This window comes from Labrus bergylta, chromosome 6 (assembly GCF_963930695.1).
Source record: "Labrus bergylta chromosome 6, fLabBer1.1, whole genome shotgun sequence".
In the NCBI taxonomy this organism is placed as follows: domain Eukaryota; kingdom Metazoa; phylum Chordata; class Actinopteri; order Labriformes; family Labridae; genus Labrus; species Labrus bergylta.
In genome coordinates, this window is record NC_089200.1 from 13,661,217 (window position 1) to 13,680,910 (window position 19,694).

Here is a 19,694-nt window from a genome sequence, read left to right on the forward strand (position 1 = left end):
TTATGGGCTTAGAAGAGGGGTTGGGGGTGTTCATTGTTCTTTCATGATAAAGACCCTCTCCAGTCTCTGTGTGGATGTTGACTCACCTCTCTGTGGAGGCCTGAGGTATAATTTTTGGAGATGGTGTGTCTGTGTGTGTTTGCTTACCTCTCAGTGACAGACTGAAGAAGAAGGTGACGTTCAGGTCACTTGTTCATTATGACAGTGTGTGTGTTTCTGTTGCTGTGAGTGCTTAGACTTAATGGAGAGTAAATACAAAGATCCTAACCATTAACTGTGCCATAATGTTTGGTAATGGAGACACTTGGAAACATTATCTATGGCCACTTCCTCTCTTTGACTGAAGGAATTTGTTCACGGAAATTTATGTTCTTTCCTGTTAAATCTCATCATCTTAAAAGAGGTTACATGGAGGCACTCGTCACTGATTGATAACGTTAAAAATCCACAGAAATCAAGGGGATCAGTATCTTCCATTGTCAAGAAAAATGTCATCAACAGATTTTTATGGTTAAGACAAATCAATACACTTCATTTAATGCACAAATTCAGCACATTATGTTGCATTTCCCCCATATAAGGTTTATTTTGGGGCTTTTATGCCTTTATTTAGAGATCGGACAGTAGATAGAGTCAGAAATCAGGCAGGGAGAGTGTGGGGAATAACATGCAGGAAAGGAGCCAAAGGTCAGATTAGAACACAGGCAGCCTGATTGGAGGACTATAGCCTCTGTACGTTGGATGCACGAACTAACCACTAGACTACTGGCACCCCATTCTACAGCAATTTGACCACTATTTTTTCAGTGGTTTCTCTCATCATCAAAAAATGACCCTAAAAAACATGCAAACGCATACTTAGGTACTTAATATAATCACTAGTATAAACTTAATTGAAGATACTGGTAGCATGCAGTAAGTATTACGTTAGTTAAACATTGAAGAAGTTATACAATATTAAAAATCACTACATCAGAGTCACATACCATGAAGGGCGTTCCATTTTCTCTATTTTTGTTGGAGCAAGCATCTTGGCAAGAAAAGAATCACTTCAGTCTTTATTTCCTTTGCAGCCACTGCTCTCAGCACCTTTTGACCACACAAGAGGTATTTGAAAGAAGTGACAACTAGATATTTTCAAGATGAATAAAATGTAAAAAAATAACAACACAATTTCAAATACTTCAACAAGCACTGTGAAAATGTCTGTCTGGATTGGATTGATGGTTGATAGGTGCTAAATGTTACATTAATAAACTGATTTTTGTTTTTTGGCAGATTACACAGAATGGCTGCTCTGTGGTCCAGCAGCAGAGGATCATAGGACTAAAGGAAAGATTACTAGCAGCAACAACAACAACTACATTAATACTGTATTGTTAATCTATCTTTGGTAAATCCTAACTGGCTCACTCTGGATAAGATCATCAGCTAAATGCCTGACATGAAAAATGTTACAATCCTGACTGAAATTAATGTAATCATTTTACAGTCTTGGCTGACATGAGGAATGGAGAGGGGCGGTTGGCCAGCAAGTTTTCTGACAGAAGTTTGGACAGAAAGGGGAGTAAAGCTTGGAGTTCATTTTATCTGGATGGAGTCCCTTCTGCATTAACTCATTTAGTCAGCCACAGAGTCAGTTAGTCCAAAAGTCAGCGAGGCAGCCATTGAGTTCACAGTTTCTCTATCAGTTGGATATTTCTTCTAGCAATGAAGATTTAGTCATTCAGCCATCAAGACAAGCGAGAAGACGCAAATTGGCAATACAGCTAGCAAAGGCAGCTGGTAAAATGGCTGGTCTTCCAATTGGTCACTTAGTTATTTTGCTAACATGCATCCAACTGTCCGCTAGAGCTTAGTAGCTCTCCAACTCTAAGGATTCTGAATATGAATGGAGAATCTTTTGGAATGGGACAAGGTTGGTGTCTGAAGCATTACGGTTTCTGTTTGTAGTTCGAGTAACATTGTCAAGCAGCATTTTTTTAGGTTCTGGTTGTACTCAGGAGAACAGTCAGCGTGGAGATCAGCTCTAATGCACTACTGGAATCCATCTTCAGCCATCTAACAATGATGTAACTTTTTAATTGATCTCTAAAAACACACATCTACACATGAATAATCCATGCACATTTGTTGGTGTTTCTTTTGAATGCACATCCTTTTGGACTTTTTTTTCTGTATGTCCAGTTACTGCAAAAATTGACCATAAGAATGACTTTGACTTTGAATGAAGCTAACAATTTGGTCAGAGATGTTGTTTCTTGACTCCAACTCCATTCTACTTCCTCAAGTTGCTAGTTGGATGGTGAACAATGAACTGTGAATGGAAGGGGAAGTCTTGGCATGGAAAAACTGCTGGCTTTACTGGAAAAATAAAAAAGGCCATTTCTCCTAGAGGCTATATCCTTGTGATAGCATCAGACAATAGCTCATGGGTGCCTATGGTCAATAGGCTAAGTGTTCATTTGATATTTTGGAGAGATCTGAAGTCTAGCCATTCAGCTTTCCAGTCTGCCAAGAATTCAGTTTGTGGGAGAGATAGTCACTTAGCCAACAATCATACAACCATTCAGTCATTTAAAGGGGTCAGCCAATCAGTCAGCTAGTTAATGAGTTGGTGAGGCAGTCACCAGTCAGTCAGCCATGCAGCTGGCCAGTTAGTCCATCTGCTCGGTTCCAAAACAGCCAAGTAAGCCTGTTTGTATATTTTTAGAGCTTCACAGGCAGATGTGTGTTGCATGTGAGTGTGCACTGGTGAACAGAAAGTGAGAAAGCAAGAAGAACATTTAATACATAAATGGCACGGCATATAGGCCTATGTACAGTACAGCTGGTACATTAATGCATCTGTGTATGCTTTAATGTGGACCACCCATAGGCTTACAGCGTCTCTGGAGGAGGCCTGAACCTGAAATAATTATGGCCCATGTACGAGGTGGTTTTGTGGCAGGTTGGTTTAGGGGTGGGGGTATGGGTGTTACACCTGTGAACTCTGTCACTGCAAACCTTAAGCCAGCTCCCTGACATGGGGCAGTATGTTGGCCAGGGTGAAAAACTCTCTCCCCCTTCAAACCCAAGAGAGAAATCTAACACATGTGGTTCATATTCTTACCTAAACAGAAGTGAAGAAATGTCAAGAAAGAAAGCCAGATTTGTTTAAAAAAAAATAGAAAGTTCTAGCTTTCCAGTTGGATAAGGTAGTGAGAGCAATATTCTAGGAAATGCAGGCAGTCCCCTGTTGTGGAGATATATAGGAGCTGCCCTTTACATAGACCCCCAACAGACATAAATGGTGCTTCAATCTCGTCTCATGGCAGAGTCTTTTGGTGTTACCGAGGGTTCGGGGCGTTTACCTCATGCCGATGACGATAAATCTGTCACCTGATGGAATCAGTCTCCTGGCCCCTAGTCTGAGGCGACAAATTGTGGCTTTGGGTTGAAGGGGGGGTTGAAGAATCAGGAGGAAGAGGAAAGGATGGAGGGAAAAGGAGAAAAAGAGTGTGAGGGAGAGAGAGAGAGAGAGAGGGAGATAGAAGTGACCTGTCAGCCAAGCCCATTTATCATTGGGACAAAATGGTCGCCTTCGTTGTTTTCCGCTGACCAGCCAAAATACCCTGAGGTAAGCAAGTTTTTAGGTGACTTGTGAGTGTATATTGTAGGGTTACTTTGTTCTTGTTTGCTGCCTTTCTTTGATCCCATCAACACCACTTAATTTACATTGGATTAATGATAAAAATCCGACAGGATCCATTTTCCCTCTATTTTCATCTCCAACAGTGTGGACAAATTGGCTGTTGCATCTTCTCCCATGGCTTCAGCTTTTAAGACCACATGACGGGTTGGAAATATGGTGAGGTCATTGGAGATTGGCACAAATACAGAGTCAGTAAAGTCGTGTGTGGTATTTATAGAATGTGGTGAGACGGCTATTCTTAATTATTATTTTTTTACAAACAGCAGCAGGCCCCATCGTCTGACGTTGTCCAGTTGTATGTAGCTATTACAAGTTGGCACGCTGCGGACCACATTAATGAGGACCTCCAGTTGGAGCGGTCAGGTAGAGTCGGGCCTGTGGTGGCCAGGAAGCTGACAGATCTGTCCTCTGGAGAAAATGGTGAGCCAGTTTGGGTTTGGCAAGAATATGAGTTAGTGTCTGTGAGTGTGTGTGTGTGTGTGTTTGTGTGTGTGTGGGAACTATTCATACTGAGTGTTCTAATAAAGAGACACAGAGCACATACAAATGAAAATACATTAAACCATTGACGAGTAAGAGCAAATTTAAAAGAAGACATCCACAGCCACATTTAAAGATAGGAAAACAAAATCTGACACATAAAAAGACAAATACAAATGTTTCAATTTCTGACACAAAATGAAATCCAAGGGATCTAAAATTATTTAAGCTTGTTAAAAGACTCTTAAATGTATATTAAATTGGGTTGAACTTCATGTAATGGGACTTTGTCTCAATTGAGGTAAACCAAGCACGTTGTTGGAAGCTTAGTATTGTTACCACACGTTTCATGTTATTCCATTCATCTATGATAAAATACTTGTTGATTTTATTTTGTACTGATGCATTTATGGTTGTAAAAAATCTGTTTCAAATAATTTCCTTTTTTTCTAATCCATTTACTCTCCTTCTCTTTCTGCAGTTTCTGTCTCTACCTAACTCTCTTCCATTAACCAAAGCAAAGCAACATTAATGAAAGAGATGCTTTGCAAATACAGGAAGCATATAAGCCCAGAGCAAACCATCAGAATTGCATGCATTTTTTAACAATATGCCTTATATCTCCATTCATGTACAGTGTGTGATGACTGATGGGCTTCAGTGTTGGCCTGTCAATAAGCAGCATGAGCAGGAAATAAAGAGACCCCCCCCACCTTTCCCCAATAGGCAGCAACATAAAGAGAGGTGGGGTGGTGGTGAGGGTGGGGTGAGCTTATAGATCATAGTAACAGCCAATAATAAATGGATCATGCTTCTATGTTTTTAAAGCCAGTGGCAGCTGTATTGAATGGGAAACCTTGTGTGGGGGAGAAAATAGAGGTTTATTGATCAGAGACAGCATGTCGGGTGGAGTGGTTGGGGGTGGAGGTGTTTGAGGCCCGTCGACCTCCAGGAAAATTATGTTCTCTCTGAGTTTTCTATTTCATAGACAACTAAACCCCCCACCACTTCACCCACTCTTCAGATCACCCACTCACCCCTAGCCCATTTGCTCTTTTCACACACACACACACACACACACACACACACACACACACACACACACAAACATATTTTTGAATAGATGGGTGGATAATGAGGAGGCAGTTAGGCTGTGGCCACGAAGAACCATGGCAACAGTAGATTTCAATGTTTGTGTTAAAGGTGAGGTCAAGCAGGGGTATTTTTGAACCCGTCTTTGTTATTTTTCGTGTGGTCAAACAGTGCTACAGAGTACAGCAGTATAAGTGAAAACTTCCGCAGTAAAAAAGGTAATAATTATGGCCTCAGAAAGGAGCACCACTCTCATTGCTCTCTGAGCAGAAAATCACTTTTTGTTTTGTAAGTTTAACAACCTTTCAGGGAATGAATTATCTGATCCAGCCGAAGATTTCTGCCCTTTAATAAGGCAGTTTTTTCTTACCACTGCAACTTTTGCTGCTTTGCTAAAGTGCTCATGATGGATAGGCCGGGTCTTTGTAATATACTGTAGCAATAAGTAAGGTATTTTACCTGCTTTTTGTAAAGTGTCTCGAGATAACACTTGTTATGAGTTGACGCTATACAAATAAAAATTGATTGATAAAGTACAACCAGCACAGCTCAATAAAAAATGCTAGACCCACAGCCAAGGCATATCCTGCAACTCAACCACTGTTTGGTAAGTTGTGGCTTATCATGAATTCAGTATCAATCTGATCCTGACTCGTTAAGATAGTCATGGCTGTTTTTCTATGATTTTAATGGTTAATCCATAGTGGCCCATCAAATTCCCTTATTTATATCATTCTAAGAAAATGCATTTACTGTATCACATTACTGTTTTATTGTGTGAACTCATCATTTGGCTTGAACACCTGTCAAAAATAATGAAACAGAGGATGACAAGCTACATTTGAGTGTTGCACTCTCTTTTCAACACGCTTTGATTGAAGGAAAGTAAGGCGCCACTCTCCCTCCATAAAACATTTGACACGTTGATGGTTTGGTGACGACTTAATTTGCAGAAATGTACATATTTGTTTTCTCAGTTGCCCACTCCAAGCTCGAATTCCGAAAAAGATTTTCTTTCATTTGTATGTTCTTTCTTTTCCTCATATTATTTTTCAATCCTGTTCTTTCTCTTGCCCGCTCTAAAACCCCAGTTGCATGCAGACTGGGTCGTTGACCAATTCAAACAGCGAGGGTTTTCGGCAGCTAAACGCCGGCTAGCAGGAGTGCTGTGGTCTCTGCAGTACTTTGTCTGTGGCCACACAATTAAGGATTTAGGTGTGGCGATAGGAAGAATGTGGAAATCGGATCCTGGCAGCCCACACCCTACTAACTCTCTGTTTCTTACTTCCATTTTTCTTTCTTTTACACCACCACGTTCCTCCTGCCCTTGCTTATATGTTTAAGTCTTCATCCCTCACTTGTTTTTTCTTTCCCTTTATACTTGATCTATCCTTTCTGTCTCTTACTTCCTCCCGCCTGTCTCCATCTTATTCCCCTTTTCCTCCCATTCTTCCCAATTCCTGTCTCTCCCCATTTAAGCACCTCTCTGGTTTTAGTTCCCCCCCTTTCTTCCACATCACAGTCCTACAATTTTACTTTTTTCACCTTACTCTTCTTCCTATCCCAAACTGTACATTGAACCAATGACTAAATTTATCCTCCACACTCTTTTTTTCTGTTCCGTTCCCCAAAACCTGGTCAGAGAAAAAAGAAGGTAGATTAAGTGATATAGAGAGAAAAGGGAGAGTGGGAATCAAAGGTAGGGTGCCGTAATTTTACATTGAGAAAAAGACAGACGTAGAGGTAGAGAGCACACTGCACTGGTTTGACTGATTACAGAATATCTGAATGTATTTGTTCAGAAAGTCATGGCATTTCAAAAAACAGTTTCTCCTTTCAAAGTTTAATTTCTTATATCCTCAACTAAAGCTGCCAAGTCTGGCTGCATCATAAAACCACTTGCCAAACTTGTCATTTTATGCCATGTGAAAGGAAGGGAGTTAATATTTATATACTGTTTTGTGTTAAGTTTTTCTCCATGATAGTCTGCAACCGATCTCCCTCTCACACATACACATGCACGCTTTAACAAGCCATCTGTATAGCCTACAACAGCAATGGGAACCTATCCATCAAACTAGACCTCATTGGGGCCTGCCTGTTATACGTTTTTTAACAGTCCCACTGTTTACATGGATATAGGTTGCCTACTAAAACTTGCGTGAGTTTTAAAGAGAAAAACGTACACTTCTCAAAAATGTAAGTAATATTTTGTAACATTGGTAAACCTGGTCTGCCATACAGAAAATATTTAAGTTAAAGGATATTTCTGTATGGATTGTCATAACTTGTTGTCTCCTGTCTTAAATGCATAAATACATTAACGTATTTGTCTGATTCTATCCTTGTGTACCACCTGAATTACTGAATTATCCACCTTCTCCTCCAGGTGCCCTTAAAAATCCCATCCATTCTCCATCTAGACACCTGTTCCCACTTCTGAAAAGTCTGGCAGTTTCCTGACCTTCTAATCTTGATCACCTACTTGCCTCACTCCAAATAAATAGGTACATTTTTTATCTATCTGCCAGTTCATTCTAGTTGCCATTTTCTCTTGTAAGTTACTCTTTTATTTCCTTTTTTTTTATTTTAGAGTTTTTGTTATAATGTCTGTGTTTGAGTCCTTACCTATTGTCTGCACTTTACTGAATTAACTAGCCTTTCATCGTCCCAGCCCAACTTGGAGTTGTGAACCATCTGGTCGAATAGTAAAAACGAGAGGACAAGTTAAACATATTGATACCTTTGCCTCAGGAGATCCCCTTTAATCCATGGGATCTCATCTCCCTATCGCTCTCTTGTTAAGGCTGTTTGTTCTCATGTCCATATTTCCCAAGAAAGCCTTTGAAAACCAAGGTCTCCCTTCATTTTCCTCCCATCTTTCCCTGTAACAGGTTGCTGTTATTGGATAAAAACTCCATGGTCTGACTCACACCTGGTCCTGATCAACATCTGGCCAACCACTTGTTGTGATTTCCATTCTGCAGTCCGGCTGATGTTTGGTTCTGATCCACAGTTGCCACAGAGGTTCAGCTGACCAGTATAACGGAGCTGCTATCCTTCCTGCCTGGGGCCAAGTGAAGACTGACCTCCAGAACTGCTCTGCATGTCTGGTAGAACTCCTTCCCTTCCTTGAGAGGGCCTTCACCCCTCTCTTCTACCTGCTGTCTATCCTGTCCTGTCATCATATGTCCTTTTTTACCTCCATCTATTTTTCAACTTTTTCTTCAGGTGCTGATCACACCCTTTTTTCATCATATGCCTTTTTATACTCTTTTAAAATATGGCAGGAGAAGGTTACAACAACTATGTGGTCCAATATTTGCATTGATTATAGGTTTGTAATCTTGTAGTAAGCATATTTGCCCTGGTAACCAAATCATTCAGTGTTCCCTTGTGCTATCTAAAGCAGTCTTTGCATTAGTTTGTTTAATAAGCCATACAGAGATTTTATAGCAATATAGGCAAATAGACACACATATATGGTTGTTATTATTAAATGTATTTTGATACATGTCTTTCAACATTATCCTCTTTCCTCTATTTTGCTTCATTTAAGCTTACCAATATACAGTATAATGAGTACAAGCATGCACCAACCAATAGACACACAGTTCAATGACTCAAATGGACTTGAACTGCAGCCATCAATTTCATCACTTTCTGACAAATGTTGCTGGGACAAAGCATTTCAAAAGAAAAATTCAGCCTGGACCAGCAAACCGCTTCAGATATGAATTATCAAACCCACAACAAAACCATTCTGCCTTTTGACCCATAAACTTTCCCTATTATCCCCCATACTGTCACCAACTTATGATCCATGCTCCATAAAACCCCTTCATTCATCACCTCCAATTAAATCAATTATCATTCCTGGGACTGGATCCCGACAAATCACAGCGGTCGATGGGCAGGTTGGCTAGGGCCAGTGGGGGCATTCGGACAGGCAAAATGAGACAGCAGACAGATAGAGTCATTCCTCATGCTAAGTGGGATTGTCCTGACGCAGGCTGAGATAGACCCCGAGGTATAATGGACCTCTTTGCCTTGACTTCCTCTGGCCTCAGCCACGGTGTATGGTGGAAAGGAGACCTGGGTCAAACTGCATCTGAATAGTTTTGAACCAAAGTGAAACAGCTGTCATTTTAAAACTACAGAATGATTGATGGCACAAATAATAAAAATATGCATTATTTTTTAAAGATTTCATATTTATTGTAATATAATCAAAATGTATTCATAACATTGTATTAGGGCCTTACCGATATTGGATTTTTTTGGGCCGATACCAATATTGATACCGATATAATGGCCGATATCCTTTTAAGATCTATGTTCGATCTGTAGAGATAGATAAAGATATACACATTTATTGAGCTTACCCTTCAAATGCTCTTATCAAACATGAAGGATATATAATGAAGACAAGATGGTCATTCAACTGGACTGCACTTGTACATGCATCACCGCTTGACACTCTGGAGAGTGATAATGCTTGTTGTAATCCATGTAACATACTCTGCTGGTGACAGTGAGAAAGAGAACTGCTAATGTAATACAATTAAACTCAAACGAAATGACTTTTGACTGGTGAATAAATCTAGTAATATCTGCACATATCTGCGATAAAATCAGTTATTATACTGTCTGTATAGGATTGATCGATATGTGCCTGCCTTAGAGTTCAGTACAAAAAAACAAGACAAGATGTGAATTTCGAACTTTAGGGCAGATATTCATCAAATAATTTACAACTCTGCAGCCCCTGCTATATTACATTAAACATGGTCTGGTCCATTGCTACCTAAACAACCCAGCCATGACCCATCTTTCTGAGTTGGTATCGACCTATTTATGAACTCTCATTCTGGCCAACTATCTTGGAAAAATGTTGATAAACTGTATGAGTTACACAAGTCATTTATTATTTAAGGTCATAGAATTTTGACCACTTTACCTTGTCTATCAAATAACTTTTATTTACCTGCTGACGATCAACAATATTTATTTCAATTGCTGCTTCGTTTGTCTATTTGAAGCCCACTGTTTTATTTCAGGAATGCTCCCATTTGGTAAGTTTACAAATAGGCACAATCTGGCATTACAATTTATGCTGATGATATACAGCATGAAACAACCCAGGATAAAAACATGAGACAAACGACTATTCTTGCTCACATTGACACGTACACTGAATTTGAGAGTCCAATTAACCTTCACGTCTTTGGATTGTGAAAGGAAGCACCACCCTTTGATTTGAACCACAACAACCCTCAACAAGACAAAAGAGAGTCCACTATTAGGGATACAGTCAATTGCACAGGATCTAAGAACCTGAAGATATTACCTTGCTATCATGTATTACAAAAATTGGTGGACACAGACACAAAATGTACAAGCTGATAATTTTTACACATCCATTCCATAAAAAGGAAAAATAAACAACTTAAAATATTCAGTGAAATTGATCATATTGGTCAAGTTTAACTTTGCATTGTTTTTTTAATTCACCTTTTTATTCACCATTGGATTACCTCAACCGGTATCCATGCCTAAATTGTTTTTTGATAAGTTAGATTTTCATTAAAGTCTTCTTTTCTGCTTTAAAACAATCAAATGAACCATGTTGAAAATTTCAACTTTCTTTGGATCTGTATTTTTTTATCCAACAACAGCAATCTCTTCCAGAAATTGTTAAAAGGAATGGGGGGAGGAAAAAGAAGGTAGACCTTGGTCTTGCTTTCTTGGGAAATAGGGACACGAGCATAAACAGCCTTAAAGATAGGGAGATGAGAACCCATGGAGTAAATGGGATTTCCTGAGGCAACGTTATCAATACATTTAACATGTCCCCACCCTCATTCCCCACATAAAGCACATCAGCAAGTTCTTTCTTTCCTCGGCAACTTGCGTAGATGTTGACGCATGTTGGTTCAGACTCAAGGATGGGAATGATTGATAAGTCCAATCTTCTCCTTAACCTGTATTGGAGACTAAATAGGAGAAAAGAGACACTACGTTGATCTAATTGCTGGAACATGTCAGACAATTTATATTTGAATACAATTTGACCTAAAAACAGCAAACAGGGAAAACTATTTTTTGACTATTGTTAGATATACAGCGCAAAAGCAATTCCTGTAGCTTCAACAGAAAGCTTCATGATGATTCACAAGTAATTAGTTGGTTTACATGTATATTTTGTGGTCAATCAATTTGAATTTTTAGATTAAATGTAGTTTAAGCTACAGTTTACCGGTGGTTACTCTTCAGTGACCTCCAACAGTTTCCAAGAGATGAATTGAACAGTGCATTAAAGTGGACAAATACTCCCACATTGCAATATCCTTATTTATTTTTTAACATTTTTTTTTACAGACATGGTCCAATAAAGATGGTATTTTCTGCATCCTTCATAATTTCATAACTTCGTACCTTTTTATTAGAAAAGTAGGCCTACCTGTGTTTAATAAAATACAGAGTTCAAAAGATTATCAGTAATTACAAATCAATTAATGTTTTTCTAAAATAACAAACCTTTGTGCGTTAAAAATGTGTAAAATGTGTATGTCCTCTCGGTGTCTATGTGAACTCCTTGTGGGGTTTTTCTTATGTTTTGACTTTTACTTTGGACCTTGTTTGATCTGGATTTTTTTTTACTTTAAAATAAGTACATTTTTTGTTTTGCCTTTTGTTCAAATAAATAATTTTGGTTCTGCATGTTGGTCCTCTACCTTTTTCCAAGTTGTTGAATTGTGACAACATCTTGTTTCTTGGATGTCAAATCCATTCATTTAATTAAAAACAGTCTTTCAGGGAGTTTACTGTGGATGCATGTTTAAATGTCAAATCATTTTTTAATATGTATTCTGGTATAGTAACATTAGTAACATTTTGCTACAAAGCTCCTCAGCCTTCTCAGTCTGCATTTTGCAAATTATGAATGGCCCTTTGAAAAAATATCATGGTACCTCCCTTTTCTGCCATAAATACCTGTTTAATACTTTTCCTGGATAAACCCTCTTACTTCCAGTACATTATGACCATTCACAGTCATGTTAATGACTAAGAGATGGTTTTCCTGGGTTTCATTTCTTCCCGTAAAATATTTTCACACTGTAAAAAAATCATTCACTGTACTTTACTTTACGTTACTGTAATTATTTCCCCTCCATTGATTGTAAAAAAAAATATCTGCTCTCAGGCAGTAAGAGACAGAAAGGGGCAAAGGGCAGGAGAGAAGAAAAGGTTGGAAGGCAGTGTTAAAGAAAGCGAGGAGAGATTGAAAATGAAAGAGAGAGAAAAGAGAGAAAGGAAAGGGAGGGAGATTGAGGTTGAGGCCTGTGGTGGATTGTGGGCTGGGGCTGCTGCTGTCTCAGCATAGTCAGTCGGCTGGTCTAGCCCGAGGTGATATGTTTTCCTCAGGAAATATCTGTGGAGGCTAGTGGGTCTCGTACTGGGAGCGCTGCCGGCTGTGAGCAGCCAGGACGTGTGGGGGTTGGGGGTAGTACGGCTTAAGTCTTAGAGCAGCCCCAGGAAAGACTCCCTTCCAGGGGTAAGGCCAGGAGTGAGGCAGTCTGGAGCACAGAGCTCAAACATGACATGGCTTTGTTGATGTTTTTATGCATATTCTACAGGGGCTGAGTGGAGTGGTTTAAATAAATTGGAGGCGCTTGAATGTGTTCCCCAGCAGCATTCCTTTTTTTGGGATAATCTCTGCAATTATCTGTGAAACCATAATGTTAGACATGAACATATACGGCCCTTTTCAGATTTGATACAGAAATCTGCAGCAAAGTCCGCTTTTCCAAAATGAAAACAAAAAAAAAGCAAAGATTTTTTAGTGAAGCCCATACAATCTAACATTGAACAAATGTGCTCAATCATGCATGGAGGTTTTAAAACTCATTCAGTACATCAACGGTCAATTAAACTTTCAAAAAAGTAAGGCAAAGATATGTTTCACGGAATTTGTATTTAAAAATCTAAGCATTTGATCAAATATTTCATACTGTAGCCTTATGCATTTCAGGGCCAAAACACAGGACATTTTCAGCACAGAAAAGAACAGCACTTGCTATGCTTGGCCAATTCCCAATCAAAAGAAATAAACTTTAAACTATTCAGATTTGAGGAAATGAAGGTTACCATGTCCATGTCTTTTTAAAAGGAGTGTTTATAACCCCACAACGATCAGTACTCTGCAATTTATCTGCAGGGTTCCTTTTCTCTTTGAAATGTTTAATCAAAAAAATTAAACTGCCCCCGCTGAGAAAAAGTGTACTCTTGCAAAATTAAAGACGAAAAAAAATTAAAAGTAAGTTAACCGAATCTGATTGTTGACAAAATGAGAATCCTATTACAGAGTTGATTAGGATTAAGAGACAGTGAAAAATAAATGTCTGATGATGGTTTGTTTTGATTTTAAATGATGTGTAACACTCTGCTCCAAGGGTAATTTAATGGATTTATTTTCATCTGATGAGCCCGAGTATTGACACTATTCAGCATTATCTTGTACAGTTCTCTCTGTGTGTGATGTCAATGTTTTTACAGGAAGTATTTGAATGGTTTATTAACTATTTCAACTTGAAATACACATCCAATAATTCAAGGCTAAAGACTGTAAAAGAAAACTTGTGTTCAGTCTGAAGTCTCCAAAGCCCTCTGTTCAGAGATTTAATCTGTAAAGTGTGTATATTTATGTGAATACAGGTGTGCAAAATGAGCATGTGTGTTTGTGTGAGTGTGTGTCCTGTGATTCATGCAAAAAGGTCTCTAAGATCTCCCTTTGTTGATCACAGAGGGATAGAATGGGAGATTAAGCCTGTATTTCCATGTTTCAAACTTCATTAAACAGCCAGCGGAGAGGAATGAAACACGATGCATGTGGAAACTAGCTCACACATAGACACCTTGAGACAGTCACAACTACACACAAGCATGCGTATATGTAGAAATATCCTCACATGGGGCGTACTGTATACATTGTCAAGGAAGCATTCTGTGTTTGCATTCTGGGGTATAATCATCATTTTCTCAGAGTATTAGAACCATATGAGTAGATGTAAATTTTTTACATATTCCCATAGTTGCTCTTACAGGGGTCATATTATGCTTTTTCTGGTTTTATATGCTCTTTAGTGTGTTTTCCAAGTGTCCTGTGCATGCCTTCTCCTATGTCCTCCTGTTAGCTGTAACGCTCGGTTCTAGCCCCCCTCGAAAAAAAAATGCCAGTGTGACATCTTGTCAGTGTGATATCACTGATCTAAGCCCATTGGCTCGTTGTGGCACGCCCAGCAGCTCATGTTGCAGGCCCATTAACTTCTGTAGCACGCCCACGATATGCCGTAGCCTGCGGTAGCACAGTAGTGCTAAGGTGCTAATGTTTTTGCTCTCCTCGGAGCCTAAGTGGCTGCATTCCCAATATGGTAAAAGGGACGTGACATTTCCGAGAACCGTGCTGAGCAACTGATCAATTACGGCAGAGCCGACAGGCTGACCAATCAGATCAGACTTGGCACACGTGGGGAGTCTGAACGTGGGCACTTCAGAGCCTTAGAGAGAGAGTCAGAAGCGAGCCAGTGCATGGAGCCACAGTACATGAAAACAGACACTTTTTTTGAACTTTAGCTATTGTGAACGTACTTTAGGAGGTACATAGATTAAATATACGAACCCCAAAAAGGGCATAATATGAACTCTTTAAAGGAAAGCAGGTGACATTTTTTTTTTTTTAAGGAGACGATAATATGGACACAACATTCAAACTGGCCCCCTCCTACTGGGCTCATCGCCACCAGAAGTGCACGCCCACTGCAGGGTTAGCTTGTACGTTTGCTGCTTGTATCTACACTGCAAGCTACCTGAGGATATTACATTTGTTTTAATGAAAAAGCTGATAACTTAGCAAGCTAGCGCACGCTAACTGCCGTTGTTTGGGACCTGCCTGTCCAACAGAAAACAGGCCAAATATGTTCGCAGGTAAATGCCAACCCAAGGTTCACCCTAGTTTTGGAACAAGCTGTATCCATGTGGCATTTTGCCTCACAATTACTACATTTTCTCTTCTTTACTACTATGTCCGCTTCCGCAATATTCGCTGGTTTGAATGGTGTCCAATCGCTGAATTGTTACCACTCCCAAAGTCCCCCTGTGCGCTGTCATTGGCTTGGCAAAACACATCCACTCTCCACCCAGAAACATCCCATAAGTGCTGATTAAGCAACATATTTTGTATACATCTCTATCTTATTTTTTAAGAAAAAGCCTACTGACGCTATCTTTAAGTACAGTTGTAGAATACTATTACATTATTTAAGTATTTAAATTTTATGCTACTTTATACTCCAAATCATCCCCATTTAATTAAGGTTTTTTTAAGTAGTGTTTGTGATTGAATCAGTTTAAATTGACATTGTAATCAATACATTGAGTTTAAATTGTATATCCGTCTTTTTTAAATGTTTGTAGTTACTCTTGTATTTTCTGGTCATGAGTTGAGTAAGTAAGCTTATATGACAAGTAGAAAACAAGGCCTCATCTGTACAATCTGGATGTGTTGCTGGTCAACTTCCTCTTTGTTATATCTCAGGAAGAGATAGAAAGTCCAGGTCCAGTATTGATCGATGAGCTCCTGTGTTCAGAGGAAGCAGCAAGTGTGTGAACATGTGTGTGTGTTGAAGTTTGCACGGTGTGTGGAGGGAAAGGGGGACAGTTATTTTGGAACTGTCCAGACGGAAATGGGACCGAACCCAAAGAGGATGCAGATATGGTTGTCAACTCACATGCACACACATGCACCCCCCCCCCGCCACACACACACACACACACACACACACACACACACTCACACATACAAACTCACGCATACAAACTTATTTAATAAGAGTTTTTTTCAAGAGATGTCATAATACATGATCAACCAATTTGTGTACACTCGCTGCCCCTCTCACTCAAACTCTATAAACACACTATACATTATATGTCCTTGAGTTTGCACTTGTTTTTTGTTTTTTTCTAGAAATGAAATTGGAAGACCATTTGATCCTTGGAAAACAGCATCTTTTGAAAGAAAAGAAAAGAAAAATACTTTTTGTTAAAATAGGGTTAGTGTTAAAAAAAATGCTTGGACTGAGTAGCCTGTCTTACATATATTTTGCATATTTCAATGTACTTATGTAATTCATTTATAGACTTAAGTTGTCATTTACTGATTTGTCATTCACCTTCGTGTTGCTTCACTTCCTGCCTTTGTGTCTTTTACCCTTCCATGTATTTTTAACTGTGTCTTGTCAGTCTCACCTATCTGATCCTCTTATTTGTGTTTAGTCTCTTGCTGTAACTCATTTTGGGGTCAGCACCCTTCAAAGTCTGGGTCCTTTGTAGGATCCAACCTCTGAGGCCTTCATATACCGTTCAGACTGAACTGAAAAGAGATGGTCTATAGTCCCCGGAGGATTCCCTGTTCGTGTCACCAACTATCCCCACCCTTACCCTTTAATTACCAAGCACCTTTGTCAAGCAACAGCTGCATCGGAATTGGCTAAATCACTTATCTCACATTACAATAATAATTACTTTAAAAATAATTTGGACATGGGGCGCTGGTGGCGCAGTGGTTGTTGTGCGCGCCCCTTGTATGGAGGCTGTAGTCCTCGGCCCGGGTTCGAGTCCAACCTGTGGCTCCTTTCCCGCATGTCATTCCCCTCTCTCTCTCTCCCTGATTTCTGACTCTATCCACTGTCCTATCTCTCCGGATAAAGGTGCAAAAAGCCCAAAAATGTGTCTTTAAAAATCATTTGGGTGATTTTAACGCCCCGTGCACAGTAAGTCTTTTGTTTTTCCTTTTTTGTTTTCTCTTATAAACATCATTGACTGCATTTAGGTCCTCACCCTATATACCCTTACTCATGACTAAAATGTGTCACAAAAACGGGAGCCTTTTCTGTGCTCCTTTTTTATAATAATTTCAAAATGACCAGTTTCACCTGCACTGTGGTCTTTTTGCTTATCATCAGCAATCAGCAGGTTCTGATTCTCCTCAACCCACTTCCCGGGACTGAAGCTGTGAGAGTTACTGTACCATTCCATCAATAGAGATCAGAAGAAGGTGTCCTGATGGGGGTTCTTTAAAAAGCAGTGGGTCTAGAACACCTTGTGTGACCCCAACAGCAGTTTTACTGGTCCGCTGGGAGGGAAAGTAGCAAGGGGTGTTTCTTTTAGGCTTCCAGATTCCCTGAAGGACTTGGGACATCATAATGTATTACCACCTCTATTTGGCCCAACAGTTTGGAGATGGGAGCCTCCAACTGCTGCTCCTGCCAGGTCCTGCTGCTGCAGCTCCTACTGATCCCTGAGCCTTGCCGAGGATCTTTGGATGTTGAAAGGAAGGAGGCATGGCCTCGGGTGAGTCAAACAGCCTTCCTGTTCCAAACTCAACGTCTCTCATTTGCATGCTGCTTTTCAGCTCCCACACCAGTGTGAGAAGAAGCCTGGCATCATCTATATCAAAATCTCAAATTCAAAGTCCCAGAATTTTACTCTCAGTGTCCTTTTACTCTCCTCCACCAGGTCAGTCATTTATTGTACAGTAAGCTCTGGTAGTGGGTTCTTCTGCTGGAGGCCTGGAAGATCAGCCACCAATGCAATCTTACTTTTTAAGACAAACTAGAAAAAGGCTAATCAAACAATGTATTTCATGTCCAATGACATACTCAAAAGCACACCAGCACAAAGTAAATAAAATTTTCTGCAAACAATTTGAAATATATTGAAGAGATAACACTATTTTTTATAGATCTTTAATCTAATTTCTATAAAAACAAGGAAATCTAGTTTAGCAGCTATTTTCAGTGGCCGCAGATAAAACACAAAAACATTAATTAAACACACAGATTACATTTACATTAACATTAAAAGCACAACATAAAAACACGATAGTAAATAGTTAACAGCCTCGCATTCAAATCAGTCACCACTGAACATGCTCAAACAGGATGTGACTAGTTTGCTCTATTTCCCCACAACCTGAACACGTCATAAATTAATTTCTGAACTGAAATACACCTACTTTCAAAACGGAAAATCTGCTGCTATTGCAAATCAGAATAAAACGATAAGGGTTTGAAAAAAGGGGGAACGCCCTGCTTGGTTTATGACGCCCATATGGAGAGACACAAATATCTCAGTATCATTTTCTATGTAGGTGGCTTGTATTCTTAGTTCAAATGTGTGCACTACTTTATTTGCCTCAAGAGAGGGGGTCATAAATCTCTTCAAGAAAACTCAAAACGGAGGAGTTTCTCCTCTAAAAATACTCCTGGTTTCCCTTTTCAGGGGTGAGAGGGCTTCACGTGTGGTCTCACCTTAAAGAAGAAAGCTAATATCACAGCTGGAAGGTGGCGAACCTCATGGCTGGGACCAAAACAGAAACGAAGTCTCACTTACCTTTCAATCACCCAGACTGAAGAGATATATGTTTTAGCAAAGAGCTTTTGAAGGGTGACATAACTTGCAGTATGGATCTCGTATCTTAAGAAAGTCAGCCATTCAGAGTGTTCGTTCGCAGTCAAACCTTTTTTCCTTTGAGACTCCCCCCTACCAACTTCCCTTCATATCCAGTCCAGCATCATAAGTGGTGGTCGAACCACAATGTTTTCTCAGGGTGGTTGGTTACACTGTTCTCCTCCCGTGGTTGCTAGACCATGGCAGGGGAAGAAGCTTGTTCAACATGTTTCCCGTTTAAAGAAAAAAAAAAACTTGCTCCTTCCCTTCTTGTCCAATACCACCCAAGTTTTGGGGATCCTCCTACGCCGAGTAGGGGTAGGCAAAATGAATCCTGTGACATCACATGATTTAAACTGCCTCATGTACAGATGTATGTTTGGTGCCCCAAAAAGCAATTCACCTCAAACAGTGGTGGTCCAAAATCTGGGATGCATTAAAAAATATCCAACCAAAGAACTACAACTTTGTTCCACAAGACTTCAGAAAGGAAAGACAAATTTATATATGCAGAAGAAAGGTTCTTCAGAGAGTGTAGTCTAAACCTTATTACTGCTGATGTAGTTTGGTTGTTTTTCTTGGGTTTGACTAACGTGCCTTTCCTTTGGACTAATTTACAATTTAACTACTGTTGTACGAGCCTGGACACCCTAAAAGCAGCATTTAAATGGGTTTTCTTGGCTTGGCATAGACTTCACACTTAGCTTCTGGACATTTGGTATCCTCTAATCTTCTATGCAGGGTTACATAACCAGTTCTGTAGCAAACAGGATTTTAGGCTTGACTGCTAACCCAACATAACAGTACTTAATAGAGTCGGGCAATATGGGATTTTAGTGATTTAAAAAGTACATATTAAGCTATGTTATCTGTAGTCAAGAATCAGTTGGCTTTGCAACAGTTCTCTGTACTCTTCACC